Source organism: Sus scrofa, chromosome 14, assembly GCF_054392235.1.
Source record: "Sus scrofa isolate SSC_HxYL_T2T_F1_AM1 chromosome 14, Sscrofa_HxYL_maternal_Yorkshire_Landrace_v2.0, whole genome shotgun sequence".
In the NCBI taxonomy this organism is placed as follows: domain Eukaryota; kingdom Metazoa; phylum Chordata; class Mammalia; order Artiodactyla; family Suidae; genus Sus; species Sus scrofa.
The window spans coordinates 3,024,201-3,042,013 of record NC_139396.1 but is presented as its reverse complement, the minus strand read 5'-3'; positions in this window follow the sequence as shown (position 1 = coordinate 3,042,013).

The following is a 17,813-nucleotide window of genomic DNA, read 5'->3' as shown; positions in this document are numbered from 1 at the left end:
CGTGGTAAAATGCATCCCGATTGAATGCAGTGGATTTTATGCAGCATGATTGAATGCAGTATATTCCATGCAGCCTGGTAAAATGCATCCCACTTAAATGCTGCGGATTCCATGCAGCATGATTGAATTAAGTGGATTCCATGCAGCATGAAGAAATGGAACCCTATAGAATGCAGGGGATTTTATGCAGCATGATTGAATGCAGTGGATTCCTTCAGAATGATTGAATGCAGTGTATTTTTTGAAGCTTGGTCCAAAGCATCATGATTTAATGCAGTGAATTTTCTGCAGCATGTCCCAATACATCCCGATAGAATGCATTGGATTCCATGCAGCATGATTGAATGCTGTGGATTTTATGCAGCATGGCCAAAAGCATCCCGATTGAATGCAGTGGATTTCATGCAGCATCATTGAATGCAGTGGATTCCATGCATTTTGATTGAATGCAGTGTAATCCATACAGCCTGGTAAAATGCATCCCGATTGACTGCAGTGGATTCCATGCAGCATGACTGAATGCAGTGGATTCCATGCAGCCTGGTAAAATGCATCCCTATTGAATGCATTGGATTCCATGCAGCGTGATTGAATTCAGTGTATTCCAGGCAGAATGAAGTAATGGAACCCTATTGAATGAAGTGTATTTTATGCAGCATGATTGAATGCACTGGATTCCTGCAGCATGAATGAATGCAGTGGATATTTTGCAGCATGGCCCCAAGCATCCCGATTGAATGCAGTGGATTCCATGCCGCGTCATGCAATGCAGAAGACTCCATGCATTGTGGCACAATGGATCCCGATTGTATTCAGTGCGGTTGACGCAGTGAGGCCCAATGCATCCCGATTGAATGCAGTGGATTATATGCAGCATGGCCAAAAGCATCCCGATTGAAGGCAGTGGATTCCATGCAGCATGATTGAATACAGTGGAGTATTTGCAGCATGTCCCAAAGCATCCTGATTGAATGCAGTGGATTTCATGCAGCGTGGTGAAATGCATCCTGATTGAACGCAGTGTATACCATTCAGTGTGGCTAATTGGATCCCTATTGAATGCAGTGGATTCTATTCATCGTTGCTCAATTGATCTCAATTGAATGCAGTGGATTCAATGCGGTGTGGTGCAATGGATACTGATTGAATGCAGTGGATTCAATGCAGCCTGGTAAAATTAATCCCGATTGAATGCAGAGGATTCCATGCAGTGTGATTTAATGCAGTGTGATCCATGCAGCATGAAGAAATGGAACCATATTGAATGCAGTGGATTTTATGCAGCATGATTGAATGCATTGGATTTTATGCAGCATGACCCAAAATATCCCGATTGGATGCACTGGATTCCATGCAGCATGATTGAATGCAGTGGATTTTATGCAGCATGGCCAAAAGCATCCCGATAGAATGCAGTGGATTCCATGCAGCGTCATTGAATGCAGTGGATTCCATGCATTGTGATTGAATGCAGTGTAATTCATGCAGCGTGGTAAAATGCATCCCGATTGAATGCAGTGGATTCCATGCAGCGTGAATGAATGCAGTGGATTCCATGCAGACGGGTAAAAAGCATCCCGATTGAATGCAGTGTATTCCATGCAGCGTGATTGAATGCAGTGGATTCCATGCAGCCAGGTAAGATGCATCCCGATTGAATGCAGTGAATTTTATGCAGCATGATTGAATGCAGTTGATTCCATGCAGCATGAAGCAATGCAACTCTATTGAATGCAGGGGATTTTATGCAGCATGATTGAATGCAGTGGATTCCTGCAGAATTAATGAATGCAGTGGATTTTTTGCAGCATGTCCCAAAGCATCTCGATTTAATGCAGTGGATTCCATGCAGCGTCATTGAATGCAGAGAATTCCATTCATTGTGGCGAAATGGATCACGATTGTGTGCAGTGGAGTCCATGCAGCGAGCCCAAATGCAACTTGATTGAATGCAGTGGATTTTATGCAGCATGGCCCAAAGCATCCCGATTGAATGCTGTGGATTCCATGCAGTGTGATTGAATACAGTGGAGGCCATGCAGCGTGGTGAAATGCATCCTGATTGAACGCAGTGTATACCATTCAGCGTGGCTAAATGGATCCCCATTGAATGCAGTGGATTCGATGCAGCGTGGCCCAATTGATCTCAATTGAATGCAGTGGATTCAATGCAGTGTGGTGCAATGGATCCTGATTGAATGCAGTGGATTCCATGCATCGTGGCCCAATGGATCCCAATTGAATGCAGTGATATCAATGCAGCGTGATTGAATGCAGTGTATTCCATGCAGCCTGGTAAAATGCATCCCGATTGAATGCAGTGGATTCCATGCAGCCTGATTGAATGCAGTGGATTCCATGCAGCCTGGTAAAATTCATCCCAATTGAATGCAGTGGGTTCCATGCAGCTTGATTGAATGCAGTGTATTCCAAGCAGCATGAAGAAATGGAACCCTATTGAATGCAGTGGATTTTATGCAGCATGATTGAATGCCGAGGTTTCTTGCAGCATGATTGAATGCAGTGGATTTTTGCAGCATTGCCCAAAGCATCCCGATATAATGGAGTGGATTTTCTGCAGCATGTACCAAAACATCCCGACTGAATGCAGTGGATACGGTGCAGCATGATTGAATGCATTGGATTTTATGCAGCATGACCCAAAATATCCCGATTGGATGCACTGGATTCCATGCAGCATGATTGAATGCAGTGGATTTTATGCAGCATGGCCAAAAGCATCCCAATAGAATGCAGTGGATTCCATGCAGCGTCATTGAATGCAGTGGATTCCATGCATTGTGATTGAATGCAGTGTAATTCATGCAGCGTGGTAAAATGCATCCCGATTGAATGCAGTGGATTCCATGCAGCGTGAATGAATGCAGTGGATTCCATGCAGACGGGTAAAAAGCATCCCGATTGAATGCAGTGTATTCCATGCAGCCAGGTAAAATGCATCCCGATTGAATGCAGGGGATTTTATGCAGCATAATTGAATGCAGTGGATTCCTGCAGAAGTAATGAATGCAGTGGATTTTTTGCAGCATGTCCCAAAGCATCTCGATTTAATGCAGTGGATTCCATGCAGCGTCATTGAATGCAGAGAATTCCATTCATTGTGGCGAAATGGATCACGATTGTGTGCGGTGGAGTCCATGCAGCGAGGCCAAATGCAACTCGATTGAATGCAGTGGATTTTATGAGGAATGGCCCAAAGCATCCCGATTGAATGCCGTGGATTCCATGCAGTGTGATTGAATACAGTGGAGGCCATGCAGCGTGGTGAAATGCATCCTGATTGAACGCAGTGTATACCATTCAGCGTGGCTAAATGGATCCCCATTGAATGCAGTGGATTCGATGCAGCATGGCCCAATTGATCTCAATTGAATGCAGTGGATTCAATGCAGTGTGGTGCAATGGATCCTGATTGAATGCAGTGGATTCCATGCATCGTGGCCCAATGGATCCCAATTGAATGCAGTGATATATATGCAGCGTGATTGAATGCAGTGTATTCCATGCAGCCTGGTAAAATGCATCCCGATTGAATGCAGTGGATTCCATGCAGCCTGATTGAATGCAGTGGATTCCATGCAGCCTGGTAAAATTCATCCCAATTGAATGCAGTGGGTTCCATGCAGCTTGATTGAATGCAGTGTATTCCAAGCAGCATGAAGAAATGGAACCCTATTGAATGCAGTGGATTTTATGCAGCATGATTGAATGCAGTGGATTTTTTGAAGCTTGGCCAAAAGCATCCTGATTTACTGCAGTGGATTTTTTGCGGCATGTCCGAAAATATCCCGATTGAATGCAGTGGATATCGTGCAGCATGATTGAATGCAGTCGGTTTTATGCAGCATGGCCAAATGCATCCCGATGGAATGCAGTGGATTCCATGCGGCATGTGTGAATGCAGTGGATTCTATGCAGCCTGGTAAAATGCATCCCAATTGAATGCAGTGGATTCCATGCAGCGTGATTTAATGCAGTGTATTCCAGGCAGCATGAAGAAATGGAACCCTATTGAATGCAGGGAATTTAATGCAGCATGATTGAATGCAGTGGATACCTGCAGCATGATTGAATGCAGCGTAATCCATACAGCCTGGTAAAATGCATTCCGATTGACTGCAGTGGATTCCATGCAGCATGACTGAATGCAGTGGATTCCATGCAGCCTGGTAAAATGCATCCCTATTGAATGCATTGGATTCCATGCAGCGTGATTGAATTCAGTGTATTCCAGGCAGAATGAAGTAATGGAACCCTATTGAATGAAGTGTATTTTATGCAGCATGATTGAATGCACTGGATTCCTGCAGCATGAATGAATGCAGTGGATATTTTGCAGCATGGCCCCAAGCATCCCGATTGAATGCAGTGGATTCCATGCCGCGTCATGCAATGCAGAAGACTCCATGCATTGTGGCACAATGGATCCCGATTGTATTCAGTGCGGTTGACGCAGTGAGGCCCAATGCATCCCGATTGAATGCAGTGGATTATATGCAGCATGGCCAAAAGCATCCCGATTGAAGGCAGTGGATTCCATGCAGCATGATTGAATACAGTGGAGTATTTGCAGCATGTCCCAAAGCATCCTGATTGAATGCAGTGGATTTCATGCAGCGTGGTGAAATGCATCCTGATTGAACGCAGTGTATACCATTCAGTGTGGCTAATTGGATCCCTATTGAATGCAGTGGATTCTATTCATCGTTGCTCAATTGATCTCAATTGAATGCAGTGGATTCAATGCGGTGTGGTGCAATGGATACTGATTGAATGCAGTGGATTCAATGCAGCCTGGTAAAATTAATCCCGATTGAATGCAGAGGATTCCATGCAGTGTGATTTAATGCAGTGTGATCCATGCAGCATGAAGAAATGGAACCATATTGAATGCAGTGGATTTTATGCAGCATGATTGAATGCAGTGGATTTTTTGCAGAATGGCCCAAAGCATCCTGATTTAATGCAGTGAATTTTCTGCAGCATGTCCCAAAACATCCCGACTGAATGCAGTGGATACGGTGCAGCATGATTGAATGCATTGGATTTTATGCAGCATGACCCAAAATATCCCGATTGGATGCACTGGATTCCATGCAGCATGATTGAATGCAGTGGATTTTATGCAGCATGGCCAAAAGCATCCCGATAGAATGCAGTGGATTCCATGCAGCGTCATTGAATGCAGTGGATTCCATGCATTGTGATTGAATGCAGTGTAATTCATGCAGCGTGGTAAAATGCATCCCGATTGAATGCAGTGGATTCCATGCAGCGTGAATGAATGCAGTGGATTCCATGCAGACGGGTAAAAAGCATCCCGATTGAATGCAGTGTATTCCATGCAGCGTGATTGAATGCAGTGGATTCCATGCAGCCAGGTAAGATGCATCCCGATTGAATGCAGTGAATTTTATGCAGCATGATTGAATGCAGTTGATTCCATGCAGCATGAAGCAATGCAACTCTATTGAATGCAGGGGATTTTATGCAGCATGATTGAATGCAGTGGATTCCTGCAGAATTAATGAATGCAGTGGATTTTTTGCAGCATGTCCCAAAGCATCTCGATTTAATGCAGTGGATTCCATGCAGCGTCATTGAATGCAGAGAATTCCATTCATTGTGGCGAAATGGATCACGATTGTGTGCAGTGGAGTCCATGCAGCGAGCCCAAATGCAACTTGATTGAATGCAGTGGATTTTATGCAGCATGGCCCAAAGCATCCCGATTGAATGCTGTGGATTCCATGCAGTGTGATTGAATACAGTGGAGGCCATGCAGCGTGGTGAAATGCATCCTGATTGAACGCAGTGTATACCATTCAGCGTGGCTAAATGGATCCCCATTGAATGCAGTGGATTCGATGCAGCGTGGCCCAATTGATCTCAATTGAATGCAGTGGATTCAATGCAGTGTGGTGCAATGGATCCTGATTGAATGCAGTGGATTCCATGCATCGTGGCCCAATGGATCCCAATTGAATGCAGTGATATCAATGCAGCGTGATTGAATGCAGTGTATTCCATGCAGCCTGGTAAAATGCATCCCGATTGAATGCAGTGGATTCCATGCAGCCTGATTGAATGCAGTGGATTCCATGCAGCCTGGTAAAATTCATCCCAATTGAATGCAGTGGGTTCCATGCAGCTTGATTGAATGCAGTGTATTCCAAGCAGCATGAAGAAATGGAACCCTATTGAATGCAGTGGATTTTATGCAGCATGATTGAATGCCGAGGTTTCTTGCAGCATGATTGAATGCAGTGGATTTTTGCAGCATTGCCTAAAGCATCCCGATATAATGCAGTGGATTTTCTGCAGCATGTACCAAAACATCCCGACTGAATGCAGTGGATACGGTGCAGCATGATTGAATGAAGTGGATTTTATGCAGCATGACCCAAAATATCCCGATTGGATGCACTGGATTCCATGCAGCATGATTGAATGCAGTGGATTTTATGCAGCATGGCCAAAAGCATCCCAATAGAATGCAGTGGATTCCATGCAGCGTCATTGAATGCAGTGGATTCCATGCATTGTGATTGAATGCAGTGTAATTCATGCAGTGTGGTAAAATGCATCCCGATTGAATGCAGTGGATTCCATGCAGCGTGAATGAATGCAGTGGATTCCATGCAGACGGGTAAAAAGCATCCCGATTGAATGCAGTGGATTCCATGCAGCCAGGTAAAATGCATCCCGATTGAATGCAGGGGATTTTATGCAGCATGATTGAATGCAGTGGATTCCTGCAGAAGTAATGAATGCAGTGGATTTTTTGCAGCATGTCCCAAAGCATCTCGATTTAATGCAGTGGATTCCATGCAGCGTCATTGAATGCAGAGAATTCCATTCATTGTGGCGAAATGGATCACGATTGTGTGCGGTGGAGTCCATGCAGCGAGGCCAAATGCAACTCGATTGAATGCAGTGGATTTTATGCAGCATGGCCCAAAGCATCCCGATTGAATGCCGTGGATTCCATGCAGTGTGATTGAATACAGTGGAGGCCATGCAGCGTGGTGAAATGCATCCTGATTGAACGCAGTGTATACCATTCAGCGTGGCTAAATGGATCCCCATTGAATGCAGTGGATTCGATGCAGCATGGCCCAATTGATCTCAATTGAATGCAGTGGATTCAATGCAGTGTGGTGCAATGGATCCTGATTGAATGCAGTGGATTCCATGCATCGTGGCCCAATGGATCCCAATTGAATGCAGTGATATATATGCAGCGTGATTGAATGCAGTGTATTCCATGCAGCCTGGTAAAATGCATCCCGATTGAATGCAGTGGATTCCATGCAGCCTGATTGAATGCAGTGGATTCCATGCAGCCTGGTAAAATTCATCCCAATTGAATGCAGTGGGTTCCATGCAGCTTGATTGAATGCAGTGTATTCCAAGCAGCATGAAGAAATGGAACCCTATTGAATGCAGTGGATTTTATGCAGCATGATTGAATGCAGTGGATTTCTTGAAGCTTGGCCAAAAGCATCCCGATTTACTGCAGTGGATTTTTTGCGGCATGTCCGAAAACATCCCGATTGAATGCAGTGGATATCGTGCAGCATGATTGAATGCAGTCGGTTTTATGCAGCATGGCCAAATGCATCCCGATGGAATGCAGTGGATTCCATGCGGCATGTGTGAATGCAGTGGATTCTATGCAGCCTGGTAAAATGCATCCCAATTGAATGCAGTGGATTCCAAGCAGCGTGATTTAATGCAGTGTATTCCAGGCAGCATGAAGAAATGGAACCCTATTGAATGCAGGGAATTTAATGCAGCATGATTGAATGCAGTGGATACCTGCAGCATGATTGAATGCAGTGGATTCCATGCAGCCTGGTAAAATGCATCCCTATTGAATGCAGTGTATTCCATGCAGCGTCATTGAATGCAGACGACTCCATGCATTGTGGCACAATGGATCCCGATTGTATTCAGTGCGCTTGACGCAGTGAGGCCCAATGCATCCCGATTGAATGCAGTGGATTATATGCAGCATGGCCAAAAGCATCCCGATTGAAGGCAGTGGATTCCATGCAGCATGATTGAATACATTGGAGTATTTGCAGCATGGCCCAAAGCATCCCGATTGAATGCAGTGGATTTCATGCAGCGTCATTGAATGCAGAACATTCCATTCATTGTGGGGCAATGGATCTCGTTTGTATGCAGTGGAGACCATGCAGCGAGGCCCAATGCATCCCGATTGAATGCAGTGGATTTTATGCAGCATGGCCAAAACCATGGCGATTGGATGCAGTGGATTCCTTGCTGCATGATTGAATGCAGTGTACTTTATGCAGCATGGCCAAAAGCATCCCGATAGAATGCAGTGGATTCCATGCAGCGTCATTGAATGCAGTGGATTCCATGCATTGTGATGGAATGCAGTGTAATCCAGGCAGCCTGGTAAAATGCATCCCGATTGAATGCAGTCGATTCCATGTATTGTGATTGAATGCAGTGGATTCCATGCATCCTGGTAAAATGCATCCCGATTGAATGCAGTGGATTTTATGCAGCATGATTGAATGAAGTCGATTCCATGCAGCCTGGTAAAATGCATCCCACTTAAATGCTGCGGATTACATGCAGCATGATTGAATGAAGAGGATTCCTTCAGCATGATTGAATGAAGTGGATTTTTTGCAGCATGGCCACAAACATCCCGATTGCATGCCATGGATTCCATGCAGCGTGGTGAAATGCATCCTGATTGAACGCAGTGTATACAATGCAGCGTGGCTAAATGGTTCCCCATTCAATGCAGTGGATTCTATGCAGCGTGGCCCAATTTATCTCAACTGAATGCAGTGGATTCGATGCATCATGGCGCAATGGATCCCAATTGAATGCAGCGAAATCGATGCAGCGTGATTGAATGCAGTGTATTCCATGCAGCCTGGTAAAATGCATCCCGATTGAATGCAGTGAATTCCATGAAGCATGATTGAATGCAGTGGATTCCATGCAGCCTGGTTAAATTCATCCCGATTGAATGCAGTGGATTCCATGCAGTGTGATTGAATGCAGTGTGATCCATGCAGCATGCAGAAATGGAACCCTATTGAATGCAGGGGATTTTATGCAGCATGATTGAATGCAGTGGATTCCTGCAGCATGATTGAATGCAGTGGATGTTTTGCAGCATGGCCCAAAGAATCCCGATTAAATGCAGTGGATTTTAGGCAGCATGTCCCAAAACATCCCGATTGAATGTAGTGGATACCATGCAGCATGATTGAATGCCGTGGATTTTATGCACCATGACCCAAAGCATCCAGATTGAATGCAGTGTATTCCATGCAGCGTCATTGAATGCAGTGGATTCCATGCATTGTGATTGAATGCAGTGTAAACAATGCAGCCTGGTAAAATGCATCCCGATTGAATGCAGTAGATTCCATGCAGCATGATTGAATGCAGTTGATTCCATGCAGCATGAAGAAATGGAACCCTATTGAATGCAGTGGATTTTATGCAGCATGATTGAATGCAGTGGATTTTTGCAGCATGATTGAACGCAGTGGATTTTATGCAGCATGGCCAAAAGCATCCCGATTGAATGCAGTGGATTCCATGCAGCGTCATTGAATGCAGTGGATTCCATGCATTGTGATTGAATGCAGTGTAATCCAGGCAGCCTGGTAAAATGCATCCCGATTGAATGCAGTCGATTCCATGTATTGTGATTGAATGCAGTGTAATCCATGCAGCGTGGTAAAATGCATCCCGATTGAATGCAGTGGATTTTATGCAGCATGATTGAATGCAGTGTATTCCATGCAGCCTGGTAAAATGCATCCCACTTAAATGCTGCGGATTCCATGCAGCATGATTGAATTAAGTGGATTCCATGCAGCATGAAGAAATGGAACCCTATAGAATGCAGGGGATTTTATGCAGCATGATTGAATGCCGTGGATTCCTTCAGCATGATTGAATGCAGTGTTTTTTTGAAGCTTGGTCCAAAGCATCATTATTTAATGCAGTGAATTTTCTGCAGCATGTCCCAATACATCCCGATAGAATGCATTGGATTCCATGCAGCATGATTGAATGCCGTGGATTTTATGCAGCATGGCCAAAAGCATCCCGATTGAATGCAGTGGATTTCATGCAGCATCATTGAATGCAGTGGATTCCATGCATTTTGATTGAATGCAGTGTAATCCATACAGCCTGGTAAAATGCATCCCGATTGACTGCAGTGGATTCCATGCAGCATGACTGAATGCAGTGGATTCCATGTAGCCTGGTAAAATGCATCCCTATTGAATGCATTGGATTCCATGCAGCGTGATTGAATTCAGTGTATTCCAGGCAGAATGAAGTAATGGAACCCTATTGAATGAAGTGTATTTTATGCAGCATGATTGAATGCACTGGATTCCTGCAGCATGAATGAATGCAGTGGATATTTTGCAGCATGGCCCCAAGCATCCCGATTGAATGCAGTGGATTCCATGCAGCGTCATGCAATGCAGAAGACTCCATGCATTGTGGCACAATGGATCCCGATTGTATTCAGTGCGGTTGACGCAGTGAGGCCCAATGCATCCCGATTGAATGCAGCGGATTATATGCAGCATGGCCAAAAGCATCCCGATTGAAGGCAGTGGATTCCATGCAGCATGATTGAATACAGTGGAGTATTTGCAGCATGTCCCAAAGCATCCTGATTGAATGCAGTGGATTTCATGCAGCGTCATTGAATGCAGAACATTCCATTCATTGTGGGGCAATGGATCTCGTTTGTATGCAGTGGAGACCATGCAGCGAGGCCCAATGCATCCCGATTGAATGCAGTGGATTTTATGCAGCATGGCCAAAAACATGGCGATTGGATGCAGTGGATTCCTTGCTGCATGATTGAATGCAGTGTACTTTATGCAGCATGGCCAAAAGCATCCCGATAGAATGCAGTGGATTCCATGCAGCGTCATTGAATGCAGTGGATTCCATGCATTGTGATGGAATGCAGTGTAATCCAGGCAGCCTGGTAAAATGCATCCCGATTGAATGCAGTGGATTCCATGTATTGTGATTGAATGCAGTGGATTTCATGCAGCGTCATTGAATGCAGAACATTCCATACATTGTGGTGCAATGGATCTCATTTGTATGCAGTGGAGACCATGCAGCGAGGCCCAATGCATCCCGATTGAATGCAGTGGATTTTATGCAGCATGGCCAAAAGCATCCCGATTGAATGCAGTGGATTCCATGCAGCGTCATTGAATGCAGAAGACTCCCTGCATTGTGGCACAATGGATCCAGTATGTATTCAGTTGAGTTCACGCAGTGAGGCCCAATGCATCCCGATTGAATGCAGTGGGTTTTATGCAGCATTGCCAAAAGTATCCCGATTGAGTGCAGTGGATTCCATGCAGCGTCATTGAATGCAGTGGATTCCATGCATTGTGCTTGAATGCAGTGTAATCCATGCAGCCTGGTAAAATGCATCCCGATTGAATGCAGTGGATTCCATGCAGCATGATTGAATGCAGTGGATTCCATGCAGCCTGGTAAAATGCACCTCAATTAAATGATGTGGATTCCATGCATCCTGATTGAATGCAGTGGATTCCATGCAGCATGAAGAAATGGAACACTATTGAATGCAGGGTATTTTATGCAGCATGATTGAATGCTGTGGATTCCTGCAGAATTATTGAATGCAGTGGATTTTTTGCAACATGTCCCAAAGCATCTCTGATTTAATGCAGTGGATTCCATGCAGCGTCATTGAATGCTGAGAATTCCATTCATTGTGGCGAAATGGATCACGATTGTGTGCAGTGGAGTCCATGCAGCGAGGCCAAATGCATCTCGATGGAATGCAGTGGATTTTATGCAGCATGGCCCCATGCAACCCGATTGAATGCCGTGGATTCCATGCAGCGTGGTGAAATGCATCCTGATTGAACGCAGTGTATACCATTCAGTGTGGCTAATTGGATCCCTATTGAATGCAGTGGATTCTATGCATCGTTGCCCAATTGATCTCAATTGAATGCAGTGGATTCAATGCGGTGTGGTGCAATGGATACTGATTGAATACAGTGGATTCAACGCATCCTGGTAAAATTAATCCCGATTGAATGCAGAGGATTCCATGCAGTGTGATTTAATGCAGTGTGATCCATGCAGCATGAAGAAATGGAACCATATTGAATGCAGTGGATTTTATGCAGCATGATTGAATGCAGTGGATTTTTTGCAGAATGGCCCAAAGCATCCTGATTTAATGCAGTGAATTTTCTGCAGCATGTCCCAAAACATCCCGACTGAATGCAGTGGATACGGTGCAGCATGATTGAATGCATTGGATTTTATGCAGCATGACCCAAAATATCCCTATTGGAGGCAGTGAATTCCATGCAGCATGATTGAATGCAGTGTATTTTATGCAGGAGGGCCAAAAGCATCCCGATAGACTGCAGTGGATTCCATGCAGCGTCGTTGAATGCAGTGGATTCCTTGCAGCGTGATTGAATGCAGTGTAATCCATGCAGCCTGGTAAAATGCATCCCGATTGAATGCAGTGGATTCCATGTATTGTGATTGAATGCAGTGTAATCCATGCAGCGTGGTAAAATGCATCCCGATTGAATGCAGTGGATTTTATGCAGCATGGTTGAATGCCGTGGATTCCATGCAGCCTGGTAAAATGCATCCCAATTAAATGCTGTGGATTCCATGCAGCATGATTGAAAGAAGTGGATTCCATGCAGCATGAAGAAATGGAACCCTATTGAAGGCAGGGGATATTATGCAGCATGATTGAATGCAGTGGATTCCTTCAGCATGATTGAATGCAGTGGAATTTTTGCAGCATGTCCCAAAGCATCTCGATTTAATGCAGTGGATTCCATGCAGCGTCATTGAATGCAAAAAATTCCATTCATTGTGGCAAAATGGATCAAGATTGTGTGCAGTGGAGTCCATGCAGCGAGGCCAAATGCATCTCGATTGAATGCAGTGGATTTTATGCAGCATGGCCAAACGAATCCCAATTGAATGCCGTGGATTCCATGCAGCGTAGTGAAATGCATCCTGATTGAACGCAGTGTACACCATGCAGCGTGGGTAAATGGATACCCATGGAATGCAGTGGATTCTATGCAGCGTGGCACAATTGATCTCAATTGAATGCAGTGGAGTCAATGCAGTGTGGTGCAATGGATTCTGATAGAATGCAGTGGATTCCATGCATCATGGCGCAATGGATCCCAATTGAATGCAGTGAAATCGATGCAGCGTGATTGAATGCAGTGTATTCCATGCAGCCTGGTAAAATGCATCCCGATTGAATGCAGTGGATTCCATGCAGCTTGATTGAATGCAGTGGATTCAATGCAGCCTGGTAAAATTCATCCCGATTGAATGCAGTAGATTCCATGCAGTGTGATTGAGTGCAGTGTGATCCATGCAGCATGAAGAAATGGAACCCTATTGAATGCAGTGGATTTTATGCAGGATGATTGAATGCAGTGGATTCCTGCAGCATGATTGAATGCAGTGGATGTTTTGCAGCATGGCCCAAAGCATCCCGATTGAATGCAGTGGATACCGTGCAGCATGACTGATGCAGTGGATTTTATGCAGCATGGCCAAAAGCATCCCGATTCAATGCAGAGGATTCCATGCAGCATCATCGAATGCAGTGGATTCCATGCATTGTGCTTGAATGCAGTGTAATCCATGCAGCCTGGTAAAATGCATCCCGATTGACTGCAGTGGATTCCATGCAGCATGACTGAATGCAGTGGATTCCATGCAGCCTGGTAAAATGCATCCCTATTGAATGCATTGGATTCCATGCAGCATGATTGAATTCAGTGTATTCCAGGGAGCATGAAGTAATGGAACCCTATTGAATGAAGTGTATTTTATTTAGCATGATTGAATGCAGTGGATTCCTGCAGCATGAATGAATGCAGTGGATTTTTTGCAGCATGTCCCCAAGCATCCCGATTGAATGCCGTGGATTCCATGCAGCCTGGTAAAATGCATCCCAATTAAATGCTGTGGATTCCATGCAGCATGATTGAATGAAGTCGATTCCATGCAGCATGAAGAAATGGAACCCTATTGAATGCAGGGGATTTTATGCAGCATGATTGAATGCAGTGGATTCCTTCAGCATGATTGAATGCAGTGGATTTTTTGCAGCATGGCCAAAAGCATCTCGATTTAATGCAGTGGATTACATGCAGCATCATTGAATGCAGAAAATTCAATTCATTGTGGCGAAATGGATCACGATTGTGTGCAGTGGAGTCCATGCATTGAGGCCAAATGCATCTCGATTGAATGCAGTGGATTTTATGCAGCATGGCCACAAGCATCCCGATTGAATGCCGTGGATTCCATGCAGCGTGGTGAAATGCATCCTGATTGAACGCAGTGTATACAATTCAGTGTGGCTAAATGGATCCCCATTCAATGCAGTGGATTCTATGCAGCGTTGCCCAATTGATCTCAATTGAATGCAGTGGTGTCAATGCAGTGTGGTGCAATGGATTCTGATTGAATGCAGTGGATTCCATGCATCATGGTGCAATGGATCCCAATTGTATGCAGTGAAATAAATGCAGCGTGATTGAATGCAGTGTATTCCATGCAGCATGGTAAAAGTCATCCCGGTTGAATGCAGTTAATTCCATGCAGTGGGATTAAATGAGTGTGATCCATGCTGCATGAAGAAATGGAACCTTATTGAATGCAGTGGATTTTATGCAGCATGATTGAATGCAGTGGATTTTTTGCAGCATGGCCCAAAGCATCCCGATTTAATGCAGTGGATTTTAGGCAGCATGTCAAAAAACATCCCGATTGAATGCAGTGGATACCATGCAGCATGATTGAATGCAGTGGATTTTATGGACCATGGCCAAAAGCATCCCGATTGAAGGCAGTGGATTCCATGCAGCGTCATTGAATGCAGTGGATTCCATGCATTGTGCTTGAATGCAGTGTAATCCATGCAGCCTGGTAAAATGCATCCCGATTGAATGCAGTGGATTCCATGCAGCATGATTGAATGCAGTGGATTCCATGCAGCCTGGTAAAATGCATCCCAATTAAATGCTGTGGATTCCATGCAGCATGATTGAAAGAAGTGGATTCCATGCAGCATGAAGAAATGGAACCCTATTGAAGGCAGGGGATATTATGCAGCATGATTGAATGCAGTGGATTCCTTCAGCATGATTGAATGCAGTGGAATTTTTGCAGCATGTCCCAAAGCATCTCGATTTAATGCAGTGGATTCCATGCAGCGTCATTGAATGCAAAAAATTCCATTCATTGTGGCGAAATGGATCACGATTGTGTGCAGTGGAGTCCATGCAGCGAGGCCAAATGCATCTCGATTGAATGCAGTGGATTTTATGCAGCATGGCCAAACGAATCCCAATTGAATGCCGTGGATTCCATGCAGCGTGGTGAAATGCATCCTGATTGAACGCAGTGTACACCATGCAGCGTGGGTAAATGGATACCCATGGAATGCAGTGGATTCTATGCAGCGTGGCCCAATTGATCTCAATTGAATGCAGTGGAGTCAATGCAGTGTGGTGCAATGGATTCTGATAGAATGCAGTGGATTCCATGCATCATGGCGCAATGGATCCCAATTCAATGCAGTGAAATAGATGCAGCGTGATTGAATGCAGTGTATTCCATGCAGCCTGGTAAAATGCATCCCGATTGAATGCAGTGGATTCCATGCAGCTTGATTGAATGCAGTGGATTCAATGCAGCCTGGCAAAATTCATCCCGATTGAATGCAGTAGATTCCATGCAGTGTGATTGAGTGCAGTGTGATCCATGCAGCATGAAGAAATGGAACCCTATTGAATGCAGTGGATTTTACGCAGCATGATTGAATGCAGTGGATTCCTGCAGCATGATTGAATGCAGTAGATGTTTTGCCGCATGGCCCAAAGCATCCCGATTGAATGCAGTGGATTTAGGGCAGCATGTCCCAAAACATCCCGATTGAATGCAGTGGATACCATGCAGCATGATTGAATGCAGTGGATTTTATGCACCATGGCCAAAAGCATCCCGATTCAATGCAGAGAATTCCATGCAGCGTCATTGAATGCAGTGGATTCCATGCATTGTGCTTGAATGCAGTGTAATCCATGCAGCCTGGTAAAATGCATCCCGATTGAATGCAGTGGATTCCTTGCAGCATGATTGAATGCAGTGGATTCCATGCAGCCTGGTAAAATGCATCCCTATTGAATGCATTGGATTCCATGCAGCGTGATTGAATTCAGTGTATTCCAGGCAGCATGAAGTAATGGAATCCTATTGAATGAAGGGTCTTTTATGCAGCATGATTGAATGCCATGGATTCCTGCAGCATGAATGAATGCAGTGGATTTTTTGCAGCATGGCCCCAAGCATCCCGATTGAATGCCGTGGATTCCATGCAGCCTGGTAAAATGCATCCCAATTAAATGCTGTGGATTCCATGCAGCATGATTGAATGAAGTCGATTCCATGCAGCATGAAGAAATGGAACCCTATTGAATGCAGGGGATTTTATGCAGCATGATTGAATGCAGTGGATTCCTTCAGCATGATTGAATGCAGTGGATTTTTTGCAGCATGGCCAAAAGCATCTCGATTTAATGCAGTGGATTACATGCAGCATCATTGAATGCAGAAAATTCAATTCATTGTGGCGAAATGGATCACGATTGTGTGCAGTGGAGTCCATGCATTGAGGCCAAATGCATCTCGATTGAATGCAGTGGATTTTATGCAGCATGGCCACAAGCATCCCGATTGAATGCCGTGGATTCCATGCAGCGTGGTGAAATGCATCCTGATTGAACGCAGTGTATACAATTCAGTGTGGCTAAATGGATCCCCATTCAATGCAGTGGATTCTATGCAGCGTTGCCCAATTGATCTCAATTGAATGCAGTGGTGTCAATGCAGTGTGGTGCAATGGATTCTGATTGAATGCAGTGGATTCCATGCATCATGGTGCAATGGATCCCAATTGTATGCAGTGAAATAAATGCAGCGTGATTGAATGCAGTGTATTCCATGCAGCATGGTAAAAGTCATCCCGGTTGAATGCAGTTAATTCCATGCAGTGGGATTAAATGAGTGTGATCCATGCTGCATGAAGAAATGGAACCTTATTGAATGCAGTGGATTTTATGCAGCATGATTGAATGCAGTGGATTTTTTGCAGCATGGCCCAAAGCATACCGATTGAATGCAGTGGATTCCATGCAGCGTGAATGAATGCAGTGGATTCCATGCAGACGGGTAAAAAGCATCCCGATTGAATGCAGTGTATTCCATGCAGCGTGATTGAATGCAGTGGATTCCATGCAGCCAGGTAAGATGCATCCCGATTGAATGCAGTGAATTTTATGCAGCATGATTGAATGCAGTTGATTCCATGCAGCATGAAGTAATGCAACTCTACTGAATGCAGGGGATTTTATGCAGCATGATTGAATGCAGTGGATTCCTGCAGAATTAATGAATGCAGTGGATTTTTTGCAGCATGTCCCAAAGCATCTCGATTTAATGCAGTGGATTCCATGCAGCGTCATTGAATGCAGAGAATTCCATTCATTGTGGCGAAATGGATCACGATTGTGTGCAGTGGAGTCCATGCAGCGAGCCCAAATGCAACTTGATTGAATGCAGTGGATTTTATGCAGCATGGCCCAAAGCATCCCGATTGAATGCTGTGGATTCCATGCAGTGTGATTGAATACAGTGGA